General features: G+C 44.8%; 1 protein-coding gene and 1 long non-coding RNA gene across 14 annotated transcripts in view; one reads left to right on the top strand and one right to left on the bottom strand.

The window, feature by feature from the left end:
- Positions 1 to 15,549, top strand: part of DLGAP1 (DLG associated protein 1) — an 898,848-nt gene that overhangs the window by 804,139 nt on the left and 79,160 nt on the right. The gene's annotated exons all lie outside the window — the stretch shown is intronic.
- On the bottom strand, positions 6,207 to 15,543 carry LOC121033150 (uncharacterized). Of its 2 annotated transcripts, none has more exons than XR_005791728.1 (4): positions 15,434 to 15,543; positions 9,078 to 9,552; positions 6,886 to 6,996; positions 6,207 to 6,372 (listed from the first exon to the last, which is right to left on the bottom strand). It is a non-coding gene; the product is annotated as an uncharacterized LOC121033150 (long non-coding RNA). The 2 variants fall into 2 exon arrangements; XR_005791727.1 differs by having other exon boundaries at positions 6,886 to 6,978.

The following is a 15,549-nucleotide window of genomic DNA, read 5'->3' as shown; positions in this document are numbered from 1 at the left end:
CCGTAGTGGCTCAGACTTCAGGCAGGCAGCTGTCCCAGGGAGTGAGGTAGAAATTGCGTCACATTTTCTGATCTGGCCTCAGAGGTCATAGTGTCACTTCCTTCACACCCCCTTAGTCACAAACAAATCATACACCCCCTCTCCACCCCCAGATTCCAAGGGAGGGGAACTAGACTCCACCTCTTGACAGGAAGTGGCAAAGCTCCAGCGAGGGGATTGACCAAATGTAGCTCACCTCTCCAAGACAGCCATGCCCGCTCATTTACAGGTTGTGTCTGGCTTTGCCACAATGGCAGAGTTACATGTGTGGGACCAGAGACCGCATGGGCCACAAAGCCTAAAATATTTACCACTCGCTAGAGAAAAGTTGGCTGACCTGTTCTAGAAGAACATGTCAGACGGAGATACTGTTGCAGCCACCTCTGGCAGCTTACCAGCCTCTCTGAGCTTCACCTCCGTCTCCAAATCTGTAAAACGGAACGAAGGTCGGGTGTAAAAAGCATTTAGCACAATTCCGCACCCTCACGGGTAAAGTATAAAATGTAGCTCTTGCGTTTCCAGGCCTTATTACGATTTGAGGGCCACAGAACGGTGATGAGCAGTGTTGCCAGTTCCCGATTTTAGGCACACCTTGGAGTTCAGGCAGACTTTACAGAGACCCTCTTTTAAAATTCATTTGTATTACTCCGGAGGAAAGAGATGTTTGCAAGAAGTCTTCTAAAAATGCAACGCCTTGGGGCGCCTGGGTGGTGCAGTCGGTTAAGCGTCCAACTTCAGCCAGGTCACGATCTCATGGTCCGTGAGTTCGAGCCCCGCGTCAGGCTCTGGGCTGATGGCTCAGAGCCTGGAGCCTGTTTCTGATTCTGTGTCTCCCTCTCTCTCTGCCCCTCCCCCGTTCATGCTCTGTCTCTCTCTGTCCCAAAAATAAATAAACATTGAAAAAAAAAATTAAAAAAAAAATAAAAATGAAACGCCTTCATTTGTCGGACGAGCTAGAGTTTTCCCCTTCAAAGAGCAAGCACGAAACGGAGTGAAAGAGATCTGGAAAACTGGGAGCTGAGTGAGTGGGGAAGAGCAGGGGGCAGGGAATCTCCCTTTGCCTATGGAGACAAAGACTCCGGAACACATTTGCGCTCAGAGCTGCCTCTGCCACAGACAAAGCAAAGAAAAATGTTTTCCTGGCCTCCCTTCAGCCATCAGCTCCCCTTCCTATTTCCCTAAAGATTAGCTACTCCACCCCTACTGCCTCCCACCTGCCAAGGTCTCCCTTGGATGTTTTCTCTCATCGCCTGGCTATTTCCAAGGCCAGTTCCCCAGCAACTCCCTCAAAGATTATCTGCCTGTGACCCAGCTTTCCTCCCTGCTCCAAATTCAAAAAGGGGCATCCGGGAGCCTGTTTATTAAGTCCCCCTGGACTCTTTCTCTTTAGAAGCAAGCTTCTATTCAAGAAAATAGACACACCCCAGCTAGCACTTACTGTGGTAACAGTAGACCTACCCGTCTCAACTTTTCTACTCAGTTGCTGAAAACCACCAAAATTATCAACTCTATTTATCCAGCATATGAAAAATTATGTTCCGTCTCCTCTCCAAGTTATGTTTGAAAATCTACTTAAAATAATGGGGCACCTGGGTGGCTCAGTCAGTTAAGCCTCTGACTTCGGCTCAGGTTGTGATCTTACAGATCATGAGTTTGAACCTCGTGTCGGGCTCTACACTGTCAGCACAGAGCCGGCTTTGGATCCTCTGTCTCCCTCTCTCTGCCCCTCCCCTGCTCATTCTCTCTCTCTTTCTCTCAAAAATAGAGAAACATTTAAAAATAAATAAATGATATGGAAACCAATTTGACAACAAATTATATTAAAAAAATAAAAATAAATAAACAAAACCTACTTAAAATTAATAAATGAATGAATAAAATCTACTTAGCTTCACCCTAAGCAATGTTGGAAGAATTGTTCCTTTTTAATGTTTATTTATTTTTGACAGACACAGAGAGAGAGAGAGAGAGAGAGAGATCACAAGCAGGGGAAGGGCAGAGAGAGAGAGGGAGACACAGAATCCGAAGCAGGCTCCAGGTTCTGAGCTGTCAACACAAAGCCCAATGCAGGGCTCGAACTCATGAACTGTGAGATCATGACCTGAGCCAGTCAGACCCTCAACCAACTGAGCCACCCAGGAGCCCAGAACTGTTCCTTTTTAATGCAGCTATTTGTTGACATGTCATTTTTATATCAAATATTATGAGTGTTTTGGGATGGATGGGAGGGGGAGAGAGGGCCCTTTGGCCCTATTAATTTTTACAGCATTTCCCCCTCCTATTTACCTAAATTTGTGATTTCATGCAAATTTTATAAAATATTTTGTGTTATCCCCAGAGCCTGAACTCCACAGAAGCCAAAGGCCAACTCAATTTATGCTGCCCCTGAAAGAATTGTGGTTTGGAAAAATTACTCAGATGGCTCCCGAAAAAGTAATAATTCTTATTACTACTGCTTTTGTTCCTACCACAACATCTGCAGAGCACTTTGCAATTTACAAAGGGCTTTCGCACCTGCTACCTCTTTCATGGTCACTGTAACAGCTGTCTTATAGTTATGGTCCCACTCTCCAGATTATTATAAAATGAAGCACCGAATGCATTCCACAGGTTGTTATACAATGTAGCATAGAATACTTAAGCACACTGCCCTAGATCACAGACCTACCAATTTACAGACCAAGAATTCCAAAGACTTTTGCTTCATCCGGGCTTTCCGTTCATGCCCATGTCTTAGGCACAGGGCCCTCTCAACCAACACTGTCCCTTTGACTCCTTTCTCCAGAATGCCAACCTTCTTCTCCTGAGAAAGGTTTGACTGATTGTATATCCAAAACCACTTATAAAATAGAGCACTACCCACATTTCACTTAAGCTCAAAATGTTTTGTTTTGTTTTTTTTCAACAACATACTTCCTGATCGAATCTCTCTTATGTTAGTGACAGAAAAATGGACTAAATGACAGACACCAAGATCTTTTCAGAAGAATAGCTTTCGTTGTTTTGCTTATTTTTATCTCAGGTAAATATCTGGGAAATCACCAAAAATGAAAATATGTCTGAGATGGTCAATGTTTCAGAAGTACTTTTATGACTATCAATTTTTTTAATGTTTATATATTTATTTTTGGGGGGGGGAGGGAGGAAGAGAAAAAGCACGAGAGCAGGGGAGGGGCAGAGAGAAAGGGGGAGAGAGAGAGAATCCCAAGCAGGCTCCATGCTGTCCGTGCAGAGCCAGACTCAGGGCTTGAACCCACGAACCATGGGATCGTGACCCGAGCCAAAATCAAGAGTCAGACACTTAACCAATCGAGCCACCCAAGCGCCCCTGAGACCATGAATTTAAAGGTCCCATAAAATCGGAAGCTTGAGGGCATCTCTGACAGGAGCACTGCCAGCAAATATACTGAACAACAGCGTTTTCACCTGAGATTCAGTTTTGTCTCCTCGCATGCCCCCTACCTGGCACTGGACAAGATACCTGAGACGTCTGGATGCCACGGAGATAGGATGGCATAATCTCACCAACTGTACATGGAACTGCGACTTCCGAGTGTCCCAGGCCCTTTGCACCTGGCTTAGCAGCTGCTTAGACAAAATGAAAGGATTCCTCTTATGAAATTGTTGACATCATCGTTGCTGTTACTATATACTATTTATTGAACATTTACTACGTGTCAGGTAATAGGGTGAGCATTTCTCATATATTACTTCATTTTATCCACCCAACCCCCCAAGGAAGGTATTCTAATCCTCATTTTACACAGTAAGAAACTGATATTCAAAGAGATTAAGCAACTGTCCCTAGGCGACACGCTTTTAAACCAAAGGTCTTCCTCCAAAACTTGTATTTTGTAACATGATGCAATACTGTCTCCCAGGCGTGGAAAGCGAAGCCGTTGTTGCTTAATAGATTTCTGGTCATTTCAGTGGATATGTTTAGGGCTGGTATCCTACCTTGTTACTATAGTAAACTAAGGAAATCGAGTGGACAGGCCTTAAGCAGTCTGCAACTTTAAATTCTCAAGTAGTTGAACTTAGAGTAAGCAGGTCCCATTCCTATCCTGCCCTCCAACCCTCCCTGGCTGCAGATCATGAGAGTTGACTGTGAAGGCAAAGGGAGACATACTTGTAAGCGCTTTTGTTTTTGTCTTTTCTGAACTCTAGAGAGTATGAAAAAGTTTTAAACCTCTGGTAGGGATCCATCCTGCAAGACATCAGAAATCCATAACAGTTTCTGCCTCTTCCAAAGTTCAGGACAGCAGAGGCCGCAGCTAGTCACCCTGTGTGACCTGAATGAGTGGCAGGGGGAGCATCGCAGGGGGTGGAGGGGTGCAGGCAGAAAGGCTGCAGAGGGCTGGGGTGGGGTACGGTGACACAACACTGGTAAGGACCCGGCCAAAGAGCAGAATGGGCGAGCAACAACTCCCCACCCTTGGGAAGTGCTTCTGGCTTTTAAAAGATGCAACACCTTCATGGTCAATTGCATTTTCTCTGTGCATCTCTTGTTTGTAAGTGGCTACTGGGTGGCAATGGAAGAACATAAGGGCTGCTTGAAAATCAGCACAGAAGGAGGGCTCTCCGAAGAGAGAACTGATGAGCTGAGACCAGAGTGATAAGGTGAAGTTTTAATATCACACACTACGGAGAGGCCTCTGAAAATGTGTGCTCATGCATGTATCATGTGTGCAAGGCTCTTCATGCTATAGAAAGGCAAACATCTGAAAAGTATAGAATGTCCTCCCTTGGGCAGTTTTCAAGATGGTTTTTCTTATGTATGAATTTTGTTGTATCAAATGATGTAGGAAGGAGAAAAGGAAAAGAGCCTACTTCCTGTGTCAGATAGAAGTGCCACACCGTGTCACCTTACACTATATAAACGTCCCCCATCTATCCCATTACACTAGGAGATCATCGATGCCATTACGGGAACTCAGCAGATGAAAAAACAGGGGCTAAAAGAGTTGACTCATATGAGGTCACGTAGCTCGTAATTGGCAGGTCAGGATTTCCAGCGGGTCTGGCTGACTTTGAAGAATGGCCTTTCAAGGTGGCTGGCTGGCTTAGTTGGTAGAGCATGTGACTCTTGATCTCAGGGTCATGAGTTCAAGCCCTGTGTTGGGTGTGGAGCCTACTTAAAATAAAAAAATAAATAAACAAAAATAGAAGAACCACATTTTCCAGTCACCACACTATTGCTGATGGAAGTTGGGCCACCAAGGCTGAGAAGCTTTTTGAAATAGAGAAATTTTGGTCTGGAAATATGCTGTGTAACAGAATTTGTCATATAGAATCTTTTTTTTTTTTTTTAAACTTTTATTCAGTTTTGTGAGACAGAGGGAGACAGAACACCAGTGGGGAAGGAGCAGAGAAAGAGGGAGACACAGAATCCGAAGCATGTTCCAGGCTCTGAGCTGTCAGCACTGAGCCCAACATGAGGCTCAAACTCACGAACTGTGAGATCATGACCTCAGCCAAAGTCGGGCGCTTAACCAACTGAGCCACCCAGGCGCCCGTCATATAGAATCATATAGAGTAGTCAACAAAGACCTACCTCATTGTTAATTCTCCTCTGCTATCATCCAAGAGCATTGGAGTAGTACTGTAACAAGCAAAGGGTGATGAGTTTTATAATAGAGACGGGTAGAAGGTGATAATGAAACACAAATGAAATGAATCTTTTTTTTTTTTTTTTTTTTTACTGTTTTTTTATTTATTTTGAGAGAGAGAGAATCCCAACCCGGCTCCATGCTGTCAGTGCAGAGCCTGATGCGGGGTTCGATTCCTCAAACCCGTGAGATCACAACCTTGGCCAAAATCAAGAGTTGGACTCTTAACCAACTAAGCCACCCAGGCACCATAAATGAAGTGAATCTTGATGAATGACTAGGAGTGTTCAAGCAAGGAAGGACACTTAGCATATATAAATCCATTTGCATAACTCTAAGCCAAATCAATAACTAAGCAAGTAAAATTTTAGAAATAAAATCAAAGTGACTTAGATGGGAAAGGCATTCATTTTCTCAGTAACAGCAAATCTAGAGGTAAGGCGGCCACTGAAGATATCCAAACCAGCTTCCTGCCATGTTTCCACCTGTCATCTTCACTGTGGGTTGTCTTCTCAGGCAGATGCTCTTTGTGGTGGCAGCCACAGTTCAGGGTATCTCTTGGTGATGACAGTATCCAGAGGAAGAAAAGGGATATGGGGGTGATCCTTCCCAGAAGCATTCCCATCAATCTTCCCATCAAACAAGACTCAGCCTCCAAATCTAGGAAGGGGCTCACCATCCCCCAAAGTCATGGCTGCTTGGAAAAGTCAACAGCATTGAGGTCCTGTTGACAAGGGGGGTGGTTATAAGAAAGCAAACAACAATGTGTGCCACAAGCATAAAGACATATAAAAAGATGGCATTCTGGAAATGATAAATCATTAGGTCTGAAAACATCAGGAATTATATGCCAGTGTTTGGCGGTATTTTCTGGGCCAGTAGTCCTCAAGGTCTTAAAGACAGTGAAATATCAAACCATTCTGAGAGGTTTTCATTATTTTTTTCAAAAATGGTAATCATAAAATTTCCTTCAAAACCAAATGGTTAAAAAAACAAATACAGCAATACATATGGTAAAAATAAAATGAATTTAGTTGGATATCACAATGGTGATGACATAATAGTGTATTTAATTTGCATTCTGATATTTGTACTTTATGATTGTACTTTATGATAACAATAGTTATGATTCTCTTTAATTGGAGAATTCAAAGAAGCCTAAAAGATAAAATAAAAATCATTCATAAGCACATCACTTGGCTATAACTACTTGATGTCAAAGTAGGGTCTTACATACCTTTTATACAGAATTACAGTAGTGACTTTTTTTTCTTTGTTAGAATGCACTTTGAAGTCAATTTCTTCTTATCACAATTTTCTGACAAATTTTCTACAAAATAAAGGCAAGCTACTGCTGGTCAGTTTATAGAAAAAAGCAACACACTGGCTTATAAATTATAGAGTACAATCGATCACATTAGGAAAAAAAAAGAGCAGTATCACTATTGTTTTGTTTCTGTTTTCCCCTAAAGAGGTGAATTTCTGTTGACTTTCTACTTTATGGAGCAGGTTACCTAAACCCAGACTCCAGAACAGAAGTGAGGCAAGCAGCAAAGAAGCAGGGACTTCTTCAGTGTGGTTCTGATCAGGAAGGATGGGGGAGGGGTTGCAAGAACTGGGGCCACATCTCATTCCAGCAAGATGCAGCTTTCACCTTGAGAGTGGTTATGGGTCAAGGCATCAGGGCACCAGCACTAAGAAAGGGATAAGGATGCTCTCGGGACGCCTGGGTGGCTCAATGGGTTAAGCATCCTACTTTGGCACAGGTCATGATCTCATAGTCCATGGGTTCGAGCCCCGTGTCAGGCTCTGTGCTGACAGTTCAGAGCCTATAGCCTGCTTCGGATTCTGTTTCCCTCTCTCTCTACCCCTCCCCTCCTTGCTCACTCTCTCTCAAAAATAAATATTAAAAAAAAAAATTTTTTTTAAGGGGGGGATAAGGATGCTCTTGTTGGAACCTTCAGGAAGGTTGTGTCTGTCCCATGTGCCTTCGTAGAACAACCACTACCAGGGGTCAGGAATGTGCAGATTTCTTTAATTTTTCACTTCCAATATGAAAAAGGAGATCTGAACATCTCTCCATATAGTAGCAAACTACAGCAAGACTATTTTTTTTTTTAATGTTTATTGATTTTGAGAGACAGAGAGCGCACACACACACGTGCACGTAAGCAGGGGAAGGGCAAAGAGAGAGGGAGAGAGAATCCCAAGGAAGCTCTGCGCTGACAACAGTCAGCCCAGAGCAGCAGAGCCCACCGTGGGGCTCGATCTCAGGAGCCAAGAGATCATGACCTGAGCAGAAATCAAGAGTCGGACACTTAACCGACTGAGCCACCCAGGTGCCTCAGGACTATTCTTTTAAATGTCAGGACCTGTCTAGGCAGGAATCTATCATGAAGGTTTTTGTTTTACCTTGTTTTTTAAGTCCCCTTTGTCTTTCCAGGGAACTTGATGGTTTTAATAACTAAGAGTAAAAGCTGTCAGGAGGATGTAGAATTCCAAGGTTCTTTTGGAAGGTAAGCAGAAACTAAGTTATTCAGAATCTCCAAAGCCCTAGACTTTATGCAAGACTTTGTCCTGTGGGCAGACCTGTCAGCTGGAGAGTGACAGGTTCTGGTCAGCATCTTGAACCCTTGCTCTAAGTGTATTCAACAGTGTGGGAAGCAGGGACAAGACAGACCCAGTGAGACCAATTAGAAGAGTATTTCTCAAAATATCTTGGCAAACAAAATTCAATCTTTCCTGTTGCCCAGAATGTACACAGATCTGGATGCACACACACACTGCAACAAGGTCCAGGAAACAGTACTTACTTTGTTTGACACATCTCACATTTTCTAATCCACTTCATTTTTTAAATGGTGAAACCGTATGACCCACCTCAATGGATTTCATGACCCCTGAATAAGTCACAACTGGTAGTTCGAGAAACTGTGACTTAGGAAGTTGCTGTGAGCCTCCAGAGGGGAGGTAATAGGATCTAGGAAAGCAGAAAGCTGGATGGTAGGAGGTAGAAGGATTCCAGACAGATTTAAGAGAAGACAGAAGGTCTCAAAGGAATTAGAGATAATGCCCAGAGTTTGCGCTGGGTAGATAAAGAGTTTGCAGAGAGGGGTAATGTTAACTGCAAGACCTGTTATGAGGGTCAAGATAAGGAGCATTTGAGAAATGCCCTTTTGGGGGGTAAATACAACTGCATCCCTCAATTTGAGGCATAGCGAAGAAAAACAATCTGGGGACCACATTGCATAACTCCAGAGAGTGTTTACCTTTTACTCAAAGAGGGAGCAAAATGGTGGTGACGGAAAAAAGGAAATCATTAAAGGGGCGGTCGGGGGGGGGAGGAGTGGACTCTGAGCCTGGAAATTCTACTTGGAAAAGACAGTCAGGCTCTAATTCCCAGGGAAACAACCCAGATCAAAGACTCACCTGGTGCTCTGCTATCGGGGCTATCAGGACTTTGGTAAGGCTGAGAATAGGGTAAGTATAGCCCGGGGCTTTGCATTTAGCAAACCCGTGGGCAGGAGTTTGCTTCTTGATGCACCAAGCTGGCAGCAAATTTGGAATTCTCCATCACGAGTTCAGAAACTTAACAGGCGTTTCTTATGCACTTCTTATAAAAATGGAAATCCATTAACTTCATTCTTCTTGCACGCTCTGTGACAGCATCAGGTCAAAGGGACTTTTTTCCTTCCTCTTTTCATGGCGTCCAGTCTCAATCCTTCTCCTTCAAAATCCTTTATTTTACAAAACAATAGGTTGTGGTGGAAGCCTGTTGCTAGTTGAAGATTCCGAACAATAGGTGTCTCTGAGCCGGGTTTATTGAAATGGTCTTGTCTGTGTCCTGGGGGGAGATTGTAAATGAGATGTCAACAGGAGTTCTTTTGTGCGGGTGGCATTCAGCCTGAAAGAGAGGAATTTCCTTACTGTGCTAGTATTTAAAGTAGATTTGTTGCTGCTTTGGCTAAAACTTTTTATCCAACTCCCGGAGCTAACGGCACTGAATGAGTCACTCGGCCTGATTGTGACTTCCTTCCCTCCTTAGCAAAGCACTGACTCAGTCATTTACATTTAGAAAGGAAGACTCCTAAGAAGATTTCTTGGATTTTCCTCAGCTTGAGCCTCTTTTCTAGACCATCACGTGGACCCGAGCTGTCAGCAATCCTGTAACCCCCAGGAGAGGGCAGGCTGGCCAGGCTGTTTTTCTCACTCCCGGGGAAAACTCCTGGCTGTTTTGCTTGCTTTCTTTTAAAATCCAAGAAGAGAGACAGTTTCCTGCCTTAAGCCTTTTCCTTTCTACCTCCCTCCCTTTTTTTCGGCGGTGGAGGGGTGGGGGGAGGAGGCGGTAAATGACAGGCAATTTCAGTTTACTATAATTACCACTGAGGTTTGACTAACTCTACCCTTAGAAGATAAGGCAACCGTTTTATTACCTCTCAGCCAGGTGCCTGAGGGTGACGAGCCTCGCCTTTATCTGGAGACCTGACAAGGTCTCAGCAACTGCAAATGGGCTGAATCTTTGAGCAGCGGCCATCCAAACGCTTCCCTTCTCTGTGATCCATTTCCCTGCTCTTTATTGGTAGTTAATTTTGATCCAAACACTAGTGCTGGTTTCCTCTCGTCTTTCCGCATTCCTCCACCTTACCAGTCATATTGCAATGCTAATTACAAACGGTGTAAATTACAAACCTCTGGCCCCAAGCATTCAACACACAGACTATTTTAACCTCCTCTGGTTTGGGAGATTTGCAGTGGGTATAGTTGCTTTTTCAAAGAGTTGATATTTGGTCAAATCTTTCACCTATGACAGTACACATCCAAAATAATCAAATTGTTTTGCCTTTACTTTCTCAGGCTCCTTTTGAGAAGTAAAATGTTATCCGCCTCAGGGGGCAGGGCAGTGCTTGTTTCAGGTGATAAAAATTTCTAGTGCTTGATCTATGTATGTCTGCCATTTGCTAACCCGTCTCCCCACCCATGGGTTTATTCTTTCATTCAAGATCTTACATGGGTTATCTCTGTTATCCCTTGGGTTGGAAATGCGGCATAAAAATGTACATTCTGAAAATAATTTTCAAACTGTGCGGGCTAGGTAGCACTTCAGGGAGTGAAGAGTGCCTTTGCAGATCAACTTTTAGGCAAGTATCCTACTTGGTAGCCAATTAGCACGGTTCCCAGCCTGGACCTAGCACAGAGCCACCCTCCTGTCAGCATAAATTATGGTGGGTCAAGGAGAAGAATGTTGGTTTTACTTATTTTGCTGGGAAGTAACTATAGCTTGAGGGCAGGGGATGAGAATGAGGCAGAACATGATGGAAAAGATGAGTGAAAACACATCCACACCACCTTGCAGATATGAGGTGTTTACCTACAAGAACACATGGGACTTTACCATTCTGGGCTTTATGTAGACAGCATCCCACCTTGTGGGGAAAGGTTGCTTGAAAGCCTCTCCTGACACCCCTGTTACCATTTCACAAAAATCAAATCAAGATGCTTCCGAATACAGTGTGTGAAACTAGTAAACGCCCAGGACTCCAACGCGGTCGAGGAAAGAGACACAATGTCAGAAGTATCATCACCCTGATCTTGGATTTCTCCTTTCCACCTACCATGCCGTGCGCACCACCACCCCTCACCACCGATCGGCTATCCTCTTGGTAGGCTCAAGGCAGGGCCTGGGAGGCCTCTGAAGGAGGAAGTCCGCAGCTGGGGCGCTTACTGCCAAAGGAGCGGGTAAACGTCATCCCTTCACGGGCACCCGGGTGGCTCAGCCGGTTAAGCATTCAGCTCAGGTCATGACCGCATGGTTGGTGGGTTCAAGCCCTGCATCAGGCTCTGCCCTGACAACGTGGAGCCCCCTTGGGATTCTCTCTCTGCCTCTGTCCCACTTGCTCTCTCTCTTTCTCTAAATACACTTTAAAATTTTTTAAGTTAAAAACATCATTCCTTCATCTGCAATTCTGAAAGCCATTGGCCAAAATCTGACCTTGGGGCTACCTGCGTTGTGACTGTTCTACCCCTTCCGGCAGACAAACAGGTCAGAGCACCTGATTAAGAGGTGCTGCCCTAGCCCCCTGGGGTATGTCCGGTATATTAGCTTCCCACAATCCAAAAAGTTCTGAATTCCAAGCACATGCAACCAAGGATTTCAGACACGGGCTTTTAGATACAGATGGTGTTCTCATAAGGGTTCAAAGGAGAATCTGAAAGACAAAACTATAAGGCAGCTCTTTCAAATCTAAGTAAGGAGGCTTTTAGATGGGAAGAACTCAGGTTCCAATCAGACTCCACCCTGGAGAACATGGGCAGCCTCCTGGTCACTTCTGGAATTGGATTTCTAGGTAAAGCACCTGGCTCTGTTAAATACTGTGAACAAGGATGATGATGGGGGCAGGTAGAGTAAATTGATAGAGATTTTAGTGAGGGCCTCATCAGTTTCCTGGGTTGTTTCACTTTAATGTTTTCCAAATGATAAACACCCAACTGTAAAGTAGAATTTTCAATGCAGCTCTTAAGTGGCCCTTGACCTATCAACGGTAAAGGCTGACTCGGGGACTGAACTCCTAGCTGAAGCACGGATGGGCAAAGAGCTCGTGGGACACCTGGACAGATTCTTCTCTGGATCTGTGTCCTCACCTGTCCGGGACACAGTTGGGTAATGAAGTGTCATTTTAAGCACTGATTCTTATTTGAGACTCAGCGGCGGGCTGGTATCCTTCCTGGGCGGAGTGGGCTGGTGCAAACGGTCTTCTACGGATTAACCCAGACAGTTTTCCTGTTTTCCCTTTGAAAAGGGGGGTTTCAGGGAGGAAAGAGGAATGGAGTAGGATGAATAATTAACTGCCTAACGACACACACCAGGGCGTCCTGTGGCCTCCCACATGCCCTGCTCTCCAGACCCAGGTAATTATTCCTCATCATACTAAAACCAACAGGAAGGAATGGTGGATGCATTTTCTTTCTTCTATACTTCCCCACACATCCTGTTTTCCCGGCTTTGGGGATTTGAGCTTGCCTTGTGCAAAAACTTCTGTTCCAGGCCAAGCCCTCCCTCCAGACCCTCCGTCCGCAGGGTAGCAGAAGTGGGTGGCTCTGATAGGGTTGCCCTTTCTCCAAAGCCCAAGGAGGCTGACCGTGAGCAGAGGGGTTCCCAGCAAATCCAGCTGGAAGTTTCAGTTAGGACTTAGCCTGACTGGACCCGTGAACTATGCCGATTTGTACACAGGTCACTCTGCACAGCCACCTCACTTTCTCAAGGGGCACAAGTTGGCATTATGTGCCTGATACCCAACTCCCAGCTACCGTCAGCTACTCCACACAGACCCGGGGTTAGGTAGGCTTGAGTGCTCCTTTGTTTACCACACACACAACGACATGGCAGGAGGGTCCTGTTTGGTTGTGTGATTCCATTCCAGATTTTTCCTGGTATTCCAGGCTCCAGGTCCCATTGTGCAGGTGATACTAATTCTCATGAAATAAGACCAGGAGGTAAAGAAAGTTCTTGGCTCTCGGATATCCATCTTGTGCAAGCAGAGAACAGCAGAATAATGAGAAGGCAAAGAAAGGCAGCTGCGTGGGACAAGGGCAGCTAGCATCATCAGCCCCTCACATGGCCATTTGCTGAGGGCCCGTGGGCAAAGCCAAACAGAAGACGGAGGAAGTTAGGCCAATAATCCACAGGAACAACTGCGTTCAGCTAATACTAGGTTGGGCTTTTGCATACCAGCTCATGGCAAAAGATGGCCGGTCACAAATGCACTTGGCCAGCACTCGGCCAATGCCAGACAGAGATGGGCATCAGTGACAGGAGATTTTATTGCAGTATCCAAGGTCACAGAGAACGGCTTTGCTGAGTATTTACTTTACTTCTACCCTGATGACCTCCCTCTCCTATTCGTCCCTTTCTCTTTTTCTCCAGGAGGGGTCTTCTCATCCCTGTTCTTTCCTTCATGTAACCAGCATTTTACCACGGTGCTACTATGTGCCATGCATGTTCCAAGCACTGTAGTCATAGTGAACAAAATGGACAACGATGCTGACCAGGTGGTTCTTACATCCTTAACTAATTCCTTTCTCAGTCTCATCAGAAAAAAAAAAAAAAAAAAAAAAAAAAATCACCTAAGAGAATATAGGCAAGTGTGGCTGAGAAGTGACATCTGACAAGAAATGAAACCTAGTTGAAGAGAAGCTTAAAAGACAAATTTCCTTCCCCACTCCTGGCACCATCCCTATCCCAGGCCTCGTAGGCAATGCTGTCCTTCAGCAAGACCGGGTCTGCACTAACCTGAGGAGATGGTTGACCAGCTGCCCAAACAGGAAACCTTATATAATTCTGTAACCCTGACCTTGGGCCCTGAATCTTCCCCTCCTGTAAACAATCCATTCCATCCAGGAAAACCTGCAGATTGGCTGGGACAAATTTTGAAAAACACACACAATGTGACGAACGTTGAAAAAAAAATCCCTAAGTCCTACAGGAAGTGATACATCTGATTCACTGGTAGAAATCACTTCATAAAGTGATGGAACAAATGGAAATTTAATCCTAACACATGAAACTGCCAGGGCAGTCACTTATGTACATGGATGACTCAACAGCACCTGTTGGAAAGACCGGGAAAATGAGCCGTGAAATCCTGATCACATTCCTTTCTGGAAGCAATAGCCCTGCCTTGCAAATTAGTAAGCCCAGTGTTCTCAACATCCCGACTTCAACATTTGTGCCTCGTTCTTAAGAAGGCTATGACTCACCGTGGCTACTGGTCAAATGATTCTTACTCAGAGCCGTGGGCTTTAATCTTTAGCATTAAACGGTCTAGGCAAATACTAGCCAAATGTCTGTCTACTTTCAAGATGTTCCTTTGAAATGATTGATTTCAGGCAACAACTGGTTTTCCATATGGTAACCCTCAATTTCTAATATTATTTCACTTGTTGCCAAGTTTCATTAAAAGTCCACATTAGAAGCTTCAGACCTCAGTCGCTGGACCTGGGCCTTCTAAAATGACTTTCCTCCAAACACCATTTAACTTCCTTTAATTTAGTTAATTAATGGAACTTTCTGAAAAGCACTGTTACTTTGATCTGAACCTCTTGCTTTAGTTTCCAGCTAACATTTCCAGGGAGGGAGAAAGAACGGATGCCCTCGCAACTGGCTGGGGCTAACAGCAGCTCACAACGTTGGCCATCCCTCCAGATCAGAGACATCTGAAGGGGAGTACTTGAGAGGAAGAAGACTGGTTAAAAATAATGCCCTCGGCATTTCTGTGGGTGTTTGCCCCACACGGAGATAAAACAGCGAAACCGGTACTGCAAGCCATAGGAAGCTCGGCCTGCAGTCTGGAAATCCTAAATAATCCTTGCAAGTAGACCAAGTGGAAGCCAAAGATGAGATTTAGAAATGCTTCTGCCCAAGAGAAAGTTTTCTGCATACAACTTACAAAATCAGATAAAAATTAAAACCGGAAAAGGCAACTCCCAGCAGGAATCCTCAGTTTCTTGGCTATTAATCCTTGCTGCCATCCATCCAACCAAATGGCTCGGGTAGTTCTTGCTTGCCTTTCAACTTGCCACCACAAAAAAACGTTACCCTAGCTGCTGTTCAGAACAAAACAAAACCCACAACCTCAACCCGGAGATCTTACGCTGCAGCAAGGGTAAGATTTTTTGTGAAGGCGATCGGTTCAAAAGCAAGACATTCTGAATCGTGACCAACACTCTTTGTGTTCTTTTGGAAGGCAAGACTAGCAAAGGAGTCCACCCCTTTCCATAGCGTGACTTACCTTGGAGCTGAGCCGCGGATTTCCAAGTACCTCGCTGAGGTTCCGAGCTTGGCCACAAGGCGGCACTCGAGAGTAGGGCTGCCCGCAAGCAATACCTTTTTCTCCAGTCTCTCGGC

Source organism: Herpailurus yagouaroundi, unplaced genomic scaffold (assembly GCF_014898765.1).
Source record: "Herpailurus yagouaroundi ecotype Mexico unplaced genomic scaffold, PumYag 142, whole genome shotgun sequence".
Taxonomy (NCBI): domain Eukaryota; kingdom Metazoa; phylum Chordata; class Mammalia; order Carnivora; family Felidae; genus Herpailurus; species Herpailurus yagouaroundi.
Note: the sequence above shows the minus strand (reverse complement) of the source record. Positions and strands in the feature narration are given on the sequence as shown.